The sequence below is a fragment of the Mobula birostris genome, chromosome 28, assembly GCF_030028105.1.
Source record: "Mobula birostris isolate sMobBir1 chromosome 28, sMobBir1.hap1, whole genome shotgun sequence".
Taxonomy (NCBI): Eukaryota; Metazoa; Chordata; class Chondrichthyes; order Myliobatiformes; family Myliobatidae; genus Mobula; species Mobula birostris.
Window position 1 is genome coordinate 35637882 of NC_092397.1, and position 11690 is coordinate 35649571.

General features: G+C 47.5%; 2 non-coding genes across 2 annotated transcripts; both read left to right on the forward strand.

Annotated features, from left to right (window-relative positions):
* Positions 1-9013: 9013 nt before the first annotated feature.
* trnaa-cgc (transfer RNA alanine (anticodon CGC)) lies at positions 9014-9085 on the forward strand. Its single transcript has one exon. It is a non-coding gene; the product is annotated as a tRNA-Ala (tRNA).
* A 1897-nt stretch (positions 9086-10982) lies between these two features.
* trnan-guu (transfer RNA asparagine (anticodon GUU)) lies at positions 10983-11056 on the forward strand. Its single transcript has one exon. It is a non-coding gene; the product is annotated as a tRNA-Asn (tRNA).
* Positions 11057-11690: the final 634 nt, after the last annotated feature.

The following is an 11690-nucleotide window of genomic DNA, read 5'->3' on the forward strand; positions in this document are numbered from 1 at the left end:
AGTCCATCCCAGTGGATGAAGATGCGATTTCTTCACCAAGCACAGATGATGTGGTCTTTTCAACCACTGATTCACAAGCCACGGCGATTCGCTCTGGACAGAGTCATCATACTCCAGGTCAGACGAGCGATAACACAGGTCAGGTTTCAGACCACAGTACCCAGGTAGATTCTTTGCATGATGGCGGTGGTGAGGAGGTAGAGAAGATGAGGAAGATTAAGTGGCCAGCAATGGCAGATGAGAAGGCTTGGCGTGTATTTGGTGGGGATATCAGCATGATGTTGGAGAACACTCTCAGGGGAACATCAAAGAGAAAGTTAGAATTGATGGGCAATATGATTTACGATGTTGGAAAGTACAGGTTTGGTTTGGTTGAGTTAAAGAAAACAAAGCCTATTCAGCAACCAAGCAGGCGCCAGAAGGAGATTAGTAGGTTCAGGAGAGAGTTTAGATCGTTGAGACAGAGGTGGAAGGTAGCAAGTGAGGGTGACAAGCCAGGGCTTGCTGATCTCCGAGAGCATTTTCGAATGAAGTTAGCATCACTCCGTCGTGCAGAGTCAGAAGGTAAAAAGAGAAAGAAGAGAGAGGGCAAGAAAGTCGTTTTTGAGAACCCTCACGACTTCACAAAGAAACTGTTTGAACAAAGTAAGAGCGGGCAGCTTAACATCTGTCAACAAGAACTTGAGGATCACCTGGCAAGCACTTACTCTAACGAACAGCAGGAGGCTCCTTTGTTTGACATTTCAGGGCTTGTGAAGCCTACTGAGCCACGAGTGAAGTTCGATCTGTCAGAACCCAAACTGGCAGAAGTTGAACGGTTCATCAGAAAGGCAAGGTCAGGTTCAGTGCCAGGACCCAATCAAGTGCCGTATAAGGTGTTCAAGAAGTGTGAACAGCTGAGGAAATGCTTGTGGAGATTGTTAAAGGTGGTATGGAGACAAGGTGTTGTTCCTTTGTCATGGAGTGAGGTTGAAGGAGTATACATCCCGAAGGAAGAGAATTCTTCTACATTGAATCAGTTCCGACCAATTTCACTCCTGAATGTAGAAGGGAAGATTATGTGTGGCATTCTGGCAGAAAGGCTATCTTTATTTGTGATTGAGAATGGATTAGTAAATACATCTGAGCAGAAGGCAGGAATACCAGGCTTCCCAGGATGCCTTGAACATTTTAGTATAATATGGCATACCATCCAGGAGTCAAAAAGGCTGAGAAGAAACCTGGCTGTAGTTTGGCTTGATCTGGCAAATGCATATGGTTCTGTGACCCATGTCCTGATTGAGTTTGCGATGGAATTCCTATGGATTCCTGCTAAGGTGAGGAACTTTGTTATGCAGTACTACAACGATTTCTGGATGAGGTTTTCCACTCAGCAGTTTACAACTAGGTGACAGAGCTTGGATGTTGGAATCCCAATGGGATGTGCAATTTCACCCATTCTTTTCGTGTTAGCCATGAAGGTTATTGTGAGGGCTGTAGAATCAGTGGGACCAGGTGTCGCACTTGATGGTGGAGAGGAGTTACCACCAATACGAGCGTTCATGGATGATCTTACACTATTGGGTCCCAGCACGGAGGCAGTGGAAAATGTACTATCTGGACTCTAGAAGCTAATGGATTGGGGAAGAATGAAGTTCAAGACCAAGAAGTCAAGGCGCCTTGTTCTTAGGAGAGGAAAGCTGGTTGACTTTCATTTCACCCTTTGTGGAGAGGAGATTCCATCCATTCAGGATCAACCAGTTAAGAACCTCGGGCGATGGTACACTGAGGAGCTGAGAGACACCAAGAGGGTTCAAGAGACAGCAGAACAGATCAGCAGAGGTCTGATATCTGTTGACAAGTGTGACTTGCCTGGCAAGTTGAAGTTGTGCTTGCAGTACGGACTGATGCCATGGATAATGTGGCCACTAACTGTCTATGAAGTGGCAATGTCCCACGTGAGGCAATGGAACGGAAGATCAACAAGTATGTGAAGAACTGGCTTGGAGTACTGAGCAGCCACACCAATGTTGCAATCCACAGTAGCCAGACAAAGCTCACCATCCCAGTGCAATCCCTTGTTGAGGAAGTCAAGGTAGCCAAGGTATGATCATTCTTGATGCTTCGAGACTCAAAAGACCCTGTCGTCAAGTACACCCAACCGAACGTGAGATCAGGCAGGAAGTGGTCAGCCTGTGTAGCAGTTGATGAGGCAAAGTCTAGATTGAAGTACAAGGAGACGGTTGGGACTATCCAGCTAGGCCGCCAGGGACTTGGATGGACACCCCACAATTGGTGGTCATCTTCTACAGGTAAGGAGCGCCGTGAGCTTGTAACACAACAAATACGAGAGGTAGAAGAGGAGAAGAGGTTAACTAAAACAGCTGGCCTGGCCAAACAAGGGGCTTGGACCCGCTGGGAAAGTGTTGAACAACGACATCTATCTTGGAATATTTTGTGTTAGATGGAACCCTTCCGCATCTCTTTTCTATGCAGAGCAGCGTACGATCTGCTCCCAACACCTGCCAACCTCAGCACCTGGTATGAAGGTAAGACAGACAAGTGTGCTGCTTGTGGCGCGAAGGGAACACTTCAACATATCCTAATTGCATGCAGAGATAATCTTTCCAGCGGCATGTACACGTGGAGACATAGCAACGTTCTCAAAGTTGTAACAGAAGCGGTTGAGCGAGAGTACTGCAGCACAACTTATCTCATGCCCCATGCTGCACAGAACATCGCATATCATTTGTGAAAGAAGGCTCCAAGTCAAGGGTGTCCAGCATAGGCTCACGATCAAGCAGATTTTCTTCAACCAATGATTGGTGTGTCAAGGCTGGCCTGGACGGGAAAGGCAGCTTCCCGGAGCAAATAGCTTTCACAACATTGCGTCCAGATATAATCGTCTGGTCTGACAGCAGTAGAGAATCGGTTATTGGTGAACTCACAGTCCCCCGGGAAGACAACATCGATGAAGCCCATGAGCACAAGTTAGCCAAATATGCAGAGTTAAGATCAGAGTGCAGAGATAGATGGTGGAAGGTCTCATGCTATCCATTCGAAGTAGGCTGCCGTGGATTTATTGCGTTCACTCTCCAGAAGTGGCTGCGTGACCTTGGTTTCACTAGAACAGAGATCAAGTCAACCAGCAGGGCTGTAGCTGAGGCAGCAGAGAAAGGATCAGCATGGGTGTGGACCAAGTATGTCCAGAGGGGCAGATAGTCAGACTGTGTATACATATCTTGCAAACCGTTCAGTAGTTGCATAGACACCTGAAGAGCAGACTATCTGTTGGATGGAAGTGGCCAGCAACTCTGATAGAGGCAGATGCCAAGTTTTTAAGCTCACCAGTTGGAGGTGGTGCTTTAGCACTGCTGGCCCACCACCTTGAGGGAGTCTTGATCATAAGCGGGCCGAAACTCCTGAAGAAAGGTGGCAGATCAACGGATGATCCCACTGGTGATAGCACAGGACAGTTAACATCTTAGTCCATGAGTATTTTGTAACTCTAGAGAGAGTGCAGAAGAGATTTACAATGGTGTTGCCTGCATTGGAGGGGGTCCCTTATGAGAATAGGTTGAGTGAACTTGGAGCGACGGATGGTGAGAGCTGGCCTCATAGAGGTGTATAAGATGATGGGGGTCATTGATCATGTGGATAGCGAGAGGCTGTTTCCCATGGCTGAAATCACTAACACGAAGGGACATAGTTATATGGTGCATGGAAATAGGTACCGAGGGGATGTCAGGGGTAAGTGTTTCACACAGAGAGTGGTGGGTGCGTGGAATGCACTGCCGGTGGCGGTGGTGAAAGCGGATACAATAGGGGCTTTTAAAAGCCTCTTAGATAGGCACATGAAGCTGAGAGATATAGACGGCGATGCGCAAGGGATATTCTAGGCAGTTCCTAGAGTAGTTTACATGGTCGGCACATCGTTGTGGGCCGAAGAACTTATAATGTGGTGTAGACTTCTCTGTTCTCTGTTCTATGTTCACCCTTTGTGCCACAGAGAAATCCCGAAGGGAAATGGAATACAGTAAATCGGTTCTCACCGGGTTTAGATACGGAGACCAGAGACTGGTTTTTGGAGCCATTTTTTTAAAAACCTGCATTCGTGAGATGGATCAGGGGTCACAGAAAATATAAAGATAAAAAGCTGGAGACACGTAGTCTACAGGATTCGAACTTGCGCGGGGAAAACACAATGGATTTATCGTCTACCGTCATAACCTCTCGGCCACAACTACAGCGCTCTCCACACGCGACAGGGGCAGTCGTGATCCCAGAGTCAAAGAAACAGACTTGCCCTTGAACTAAAAGCGAAAACTGCTGCAAATAGGCAGCAAAACCATTAGCTTCTGTGGAAGGTGAAACAATATTCACGTTTAGCTTGATGGCCTTTCACCCTGAATTCCATGCGGGCATTTGGGCGAAGGGAAATTGAAATAGAGGGGGACAGGTTTGCTTCACTCCGTGAACACCATCCCGCCCCCAGATCCACATGTGGGTCTCAGCAGTAGGGACAACGGTGTTTGCCGTTTCCCAGCTGTCATGGAGAAGGGCGTGCTGGGCCGCCTTCCTAGGTCGCTGCTCTACGTGGGATGAAAGATCTCCCACTGGGCTTTCAGTGACGGGGCTGCAGAATTCTGACCACGCGTCCAAGCAGTGACGGCGATGGGGGAGTCTGCCCGATGGCTGTGTCAGTATTCGGACTGGATCACTCCCCTCCATCTTCCTGATCCATCCGACATCCTTAGAGGTTTGAAAAGACAATTATAATCAGGATTTCTTTGTCCATTTGGTGTTGCGCGAGGCAGGGCCCCATTATTAGCTCTTCGACTCGTTCAGGGATCGATTCTAACACAGTCTGACTCCTGGAGTATGCTCGCCGTGGATTGTATAACTCCGGTCTATTGGGAGATGGCGACACTAATTTACCGGAATAGGATCTGCAGCAGAAATGATCCGACAGAAAGCTGCCTGGGGACTGATCGAGTCACACGGAACTATGGGAGACGCCTTACTCCTCCAATCTTTTGCAACGTCATTGAGCGATGGTTGTTACTGGTGAGCAGAGCTGCCTTCCAAGCAGTTGACCCGGCTTCGATTTCCAGCCATGGCACACTGTACCATTTTAGACTACACAACAAATAATCTTCTTACATCGACACGATCTACGCAGAACTCCAAGGGCCAAGTGATCGACTCACGCTAATTCATGTTGTGAGTGTAAGATGGCTTCATTAATTATCATTCACTGTGTCGTGGATCAGAGATGGAATTAACGTCCCTCAAGAGTTTCCCGTTCAATCCTGTCTTGACTCTATTCCAGATTCTACAAGAATGGCATTTCACAGGAAGGATTGGCAGGATTTGCAAAGCGTTTCCCCGATGTTGCCTGATTAAAATGATTGAGCTTGTTTGTCTTCACTGGAATGTCAGCGCCTAAGAGGAAACTTGACGGAATTAAGAAGTAGAAAATTATGAGATACATAGATTGGGCAGATAGTCAGAATTAGATTCCCAGGGTATAGATTTGAAATTCTACCGGGAATGAATTTAAGGTCGGAGTGGGAGAGAGTTTAATGAAGATGTGTGGCTCACGTTTTTAGACAGAGTGGCGTGGGTGCTTGGAACGGGCTGCCAGATTCAGTGACGGAAGGGTGTACGATGTGTTTAGATAGACACATGAATATGTTCGTGTGGAGCGACATCGATAGAGGCACAAAGAGAAAATCTACAGATGATGGAAATCCAAGCAACACAGAAAATGTTGGGGGAACTCAGCAGGCCAGGCAGCATCTTGGGAAAAATACAGTTGACGGTTCGGACCGAGTCCCTTCATCCGGACAGGAGAAACAATCGACGAGTAGTTAAATTCAGACGGTGAGGGGACGGGAGAAATAAACACAAGGTGATAGGTGAAACCGCCGGGGGAGGGGGCTGGTGAATTAAAGTCTTGAAACCTTGATTTGTGAAAGAGATCCTGGGCTGGAGAACAGGGAATCTAATACAAGAGGACAGAAGGCCATGGAAGAAAAAAGGGGGAGGGACAGCAGGGCGAGGTGATTGGCGGGTAAGGAGTTAAGGTCAGAGAGGGAAACGAGACCGGGGCTTGGTGTAGGAGGGAGCATAACCAGAAGTTGGAGAAATCTATACTCATGCGATCAGGTTGGAGGATATCCAGACGAATATAATGTGTTGCTCCTCCAACCTCAGTGTAGCTTCATGGCGACAATACAGGAGGCCATGGGCTGCCATGTCGGAATTGGAATGGGAAGTGAAATTAAAATTGCGGCCAGAGGGGGATGTCACTTATTCTGTTGGACGGAGTGTAGGTGCTCGGTGAAGTGGTCTCCCAATCTGTGTCAGGTGTCACCGATATATAGGAGGCCACACCGGGAGCACTCAATGCAGCAGATGACCTTCAAATACTCAGAGGTGAAGTGTCGCCTTACCTGAAAGGATTGTTTGGGACTCTGAATGGTAGTGAGGCAGGAGGTGTAGGGGCAGGTGTAGCACTTGCTTCACTTGCAAGGATAAGTGCCAGTGGGAGGGATGAACTTACATGGGATTCAGATAGAGAGCTATCCCTGCAGAAAGTAGGACATAGAGGGGGAGGGAAAGATGTGTTGGGTGGTGGGATCCCGCCGGAGATGGCGGAAGTTACATAGAATTGTTTGCTGGAGGCAGAGGCTGGGGGGAGGTAGGTGAGGACAGGACGAACCCTCTCCCTGATGGAGGGCGCGAGGATGAAATGAGGGCAGACGTGAACAAAACGGAAGATATTCCGTTGAGGGCAGCTTTGGTGGTGGAGGAAGGGAGGACCCTTTCTTTGAAAAAAAAAGACGATATCTCCTTTGTTCTTGAATGAAACGTCTTATCCTAAGAGCAGACGCGGCGGGAGACGGAGGAATTGGGAGAAGAGGACGACATTTCACAAGTAACGGCGTGGGAAGCGGTATAGTCCAGATAGCTGTGAGAGTCACTGTGTTCAAAATAGATGTATCAGTAGACAAGCTGTCTTCAGAGATAGAGACAAAGATATAAAAAAAAGGAGGGAGGTGTGGATAAGGGCCAGGTAAATTGTTGTGCAGGGTGGAAGTTGGAGGCAAAACTGATGAAGTGGATGAGCTCCGCATGGGTGCAGAAAACAGCAGCACTGCTGTCGGTTATGTAGCGGAGGAAAATTATGGAGCGATACCAACGTAGGCTGGAAGATAGACTGCTCCTGGAAGCCGACAAACAGACAGGCATATCTGGGACCCCTGCCAGTGTTTATGGCTACACCTTTTGTTTGAAGGAAATGGGAGGAGTCGAAGGAGAAATTATTGAGTTCCTCCAGACGGAGATGCGTAGTGGCAGAGGAGAGCTGGTTGGGTCTGGTATCCAGATGGAAGCGGAGAACTTTAAGGCCATTAATTAATAGTTTTTAATGTGTAGCTTTTTGTTCATTGATGCTGTTGTATTGTTCAGATCTACTCTGAAAGCCAGCAGGTACATGAATGCCAGAGTAGTCGATGTTGACATATACGTAATTAGATAATGATACTACTTTGGACTTTGAACGTGCTCTCCTGTTCCTATTGCCCACTATTAATTGCTTATATCTGATTTTATCAGATTTTGGAATGCTGGGAGCACAGAACCCGCCGTCCTGACTCGTTTTCCACTGGATGTGAGTCTATTCCACACCAAAATTGTTATCTGGTGACGGCCCTCGGAAGCGGCTGAGTCAGGTTGTCGGATAGATCAGAAAGGAGGACGAGAATGAAATAAGTCTGGGCGCCGGTCCTGCTACCTGTAGACTTTCCATATCGATCAGTGCCAGGGCGCCGGGCCAGCGTCCTGGAGCTCCGTCATTCAGATCCCCTTCAGCTCACGTAGATCAGTAGCTCAGGAAGCAAGCCCCACTCCGCCTTCTCCAGGACAGCGGGGAAACGGCAGGCACCATTGTCTCTGACGCTGAAGCCCACCTGGCGATCTTGGGGTTTTTGGTCGCAATGTGAAGAAACCCTGTGCCGCTATAATTGAGTCCCTCTCCACTAAAGTGCCCGCATGGAGTTCAGGGTGGAAGGTCACTGAGCTAAATATGAACTCTGTTTCTCCCTTCACAGATACTGACCTATCTGCTAAGTATATCCAGCAGTTTCCGCTTTTAGTTCAGGATCAACTCTGTTTCTCTGACTCCGGATCTCTGCTGACCCTGTCGCATGTGGAGAACATGGTAATCGTAGCCGAATGGTTCAGGTATTGGACTGGAAATCCATTGGGTTGTCTTCGGGAAGATTCGCATCCTGTCCACTGCAATGAATGGCCGAGCAGACTCGAAAGGCAGAATCACACACTCCATCTTTTGTTTTATATCTTTCAACGTCCAGCCTTTGCAATTTGCTACTCAGATTTACTATTAAGGATGAGGTTATGGAGTACTTGGTGACACAGGACAAGATTAGACAAAGTAAGTATGGTTTCTTTAAGGAAAAGTATTTTGAAAAGTCTTGGGCTGCTCATCTCAGAAAAGATGTGCTGGCATTGGAGAGGATGGAGAGGAGGTTCACAAGGATGACCACGGAAATGAAAGGGTTATCATATGAGGAACATTTGATAGCTCTGGATCTGTACTCAATGGTATTTAGAAAGATTAGGTGGGATCTTATTGAAACCTTTCGAATGTTGAAAGGCCTGGACAGAGTAGATGTTGGAAAAGATATTCCCTACGGTGGTGGAGTTAAGGATAAGAGGTCGCAGTCCCAGGAGAGAGGGGCGTCTATTTCAAGCAGAGATGCAGACGCAAGCATCGGCGGATGCGAGGTCGTTGGGGGTATTGAAGGCAGAGCGAGATATTCTCTTGGATGGACAAGGCAACAAAGCCTATGAGAGAAGGCGGGGGGCTGGGACTGAAGCGGGGAAACATAGATCAACCCCCATGATCGATGGTGATGCAGACTCGATGAGCCACATAACCTAATTCTGCTCCTGTACCTTATGATCTATGGGATCAGATTGAAGATTTCATCATAAATTCGACATCGGGGATGTAGCTCAGTGGGAGAGCGCATGCTTCGCATGTATGAAGTCCCGGGTTCAATCCCCGGCATCTCCACAGAATGTTTTATAAATGAGCGGAAAACAGATGAAGAACTTACTCTACGCTCAGCCTTCATTTCCCTCATTGAAGTACGGGATAAGCCTGTAACATGTGGGAGAGTTAAGAACGGGCCCTTGCTGTATCCGTGGGGAAACTCAAATAACATTGCGCAACATTCATTGCACAGCAATTCCAGTTACTCTGTGAAGCACAGTGTCTCAGCGGATCCGCGGAACCCATAACCTCCAGGTCGATGGATCGAAACCATCTTCTGCTGTATTCATCACTTATCAGTGCGTTTTAACACCGCGACCTGTCATATTATGTCCAGATACTTGGGAATCCACCGCTTTCAGATGAATAATGGAAGGAGAAATGAAGAAAGATTTTAAATTACATGTGTGCAACGATCGGAGATGAGCATTTCTGGTTTATCTGAGGCTTTTGGTTCTGGTGTGTACAATATGGTTTCGTAGGCACACACTCATCCACGCAGGTTTTAATGAAGTCAGTGACAGCTGTGGCGTAACCCATTGGGACTCGAAGATGAATCCCTGAACACAGTCCTGTCTACAGATTTAAAGCTCTCCTACAAGAGCCGCTGCACCTCCCTTGTCCATAATTTTTTAGTCCTCAGTACTGATGCTGCGGGCATCAGTGCCTACCTATATTTAGGGAGTAGAAATAGAGCCAGACTTTCCAGTGTGGGCAAAGTGGAAAATTTGGAAAAATATTTTCTTGCATCAGTTAAATCCTGTTGACGAATGTCCCCTTTCCTAAAACACAATCTTGCCGGGATGGAAACTTTATGCAATGAACAGATGAATCGGAAACGATTCCGAGGTCTCTCCCGTCGCACAGTGAAAAGCGCGTCTGTGAAATGCGCCAGTGCCACAGTCAGCGAACAAACATTGGGTGACTCAGTGAAGTATCCTCTCCTCGGAAATCTCAATGTCAGATCGCTCTTTCGCACTGAATTTTCGTTAGTTTAGTGGTTAGTATCCCCATCTGCACTGGGAAGACGGGGTCAATTTCCCCGTCAGGGAAATGGTTTTGCTCTTTCCATATTAAATGTAATTGTAACTCAAATTTTCAAAGCAAATTGAAAAGGGTTAAAGAGGTTAAATCCGAGTTTGGGGTTGAAGTGATCGGTTGTTTGGCGATGTGAAACAGTCGATCTGCAGTGACCCCGGGAAGGGAGAGTCTTCCGAGAGGGCGGGACTTTGTGTTCAGCTTCGATAAATCTCCCCTCTGCAACTCTGTATCTTCGAGTTATTCAGCGTAACACGCGGTGACGTGGAACAATGTTTCTAGAAATTGTTGCTTCATCTGCCTCTGCCACATTTTAAATGCTAAACAAAGGCTCTTCTTGTGCTCGATTTAAGGATTACAGTTCAAAGAGTCAGAAAGGAGAGGGCGAGTGGAATCGGTGCCTTCACCCAGCTCAGGCCACGCTGCAGGAACTCCGTGAGACTCCTTCCGTCTGACTGCGAGCTCGGAGCTGTAAAAGTTCATCGACATGAAACGTGAACTCTGTATCTCCCTCCACAGTCGCTTCCTAATCTGCGGAGTATTTCTGGCTGTTTCGGCTTTTAGTTCAAGAACAGTCCTGTTTCTCCGACCCCGGGATCGGTGCTGTCCTGATCCGTCCCGGGACACAGTGATTACGTCCCATGTAAAATGTCCTTCTTTGAGGACTGTGTACTCGTGGCCGAAGTTTTTGGCGATGCACTGGGAATCTATTGTTATTTCCCCTTCTAATTCTGACAAGTTTCTGGTTCGAACGTTTTCTGTTTCACGTTGTCTGCTAACCTCTGATGCAAACCATTCATGCAGATTGTGAAAAGCCGGGTCACACTATCAATTGCCAGTCACCATCTTCTAACGTTGGAATGGCAGACTTTCCCGGCTTGTCTCTGTGGCGCAATCGGTGAGCGCGTTCGGCTGTTAACCGAAAGGTTGGTGGTTCGAGCCCACCCAGGGACGCTGGTGATCCAGCAGCTTTTGCTGCGCGTTGTATTGCCCACCGGGAAACACTGCGCTGTCCGGAGACCGGCGTTCCCTGCTACTGCCCCATCACGTTCAGTGGGATTTAATCTTTTTGTCATGTACCGAGATACAGCGAAAAGCTTCTCTTTCACACTGTTCATAGCGATCAAATCATTACACAGTGTATTGAGAGAGAACAATGTAAAACAAAACCAGAATGCAGGATAAAGTGTAACAGAGAGAGAGAGAAAGCACCGTGCGGGTAAATAATTAGGTGCAGCATCACAACGGCGTAGATTGCGAGGGCAAATGTCCATCTTGTTCTACTCGGGCACCATTCAATAGACATAACAGAGGAGCTGAAGGTATCCTTGAGCTGTAGTACGTGCTGTCCGACACATTCAGCCGGATAGAGGAATGAGAAGAGAGAATACCCGGGGTGCATTATATCTTTTTATCAGGAGTACGTAAGATCCACTTCTCTTTGACCATGAAGTGTATGTTTCCTCGAGCTACACCCTTGGAACTAACGGAATTGCCGGGTCTAATGCCGTGGTTTTGATTTAATTTAATTTTGAGCCCTCGATCTTTCAGTTGAAGTCTAATCGTTTTGCATGCCACATAGGGCCCC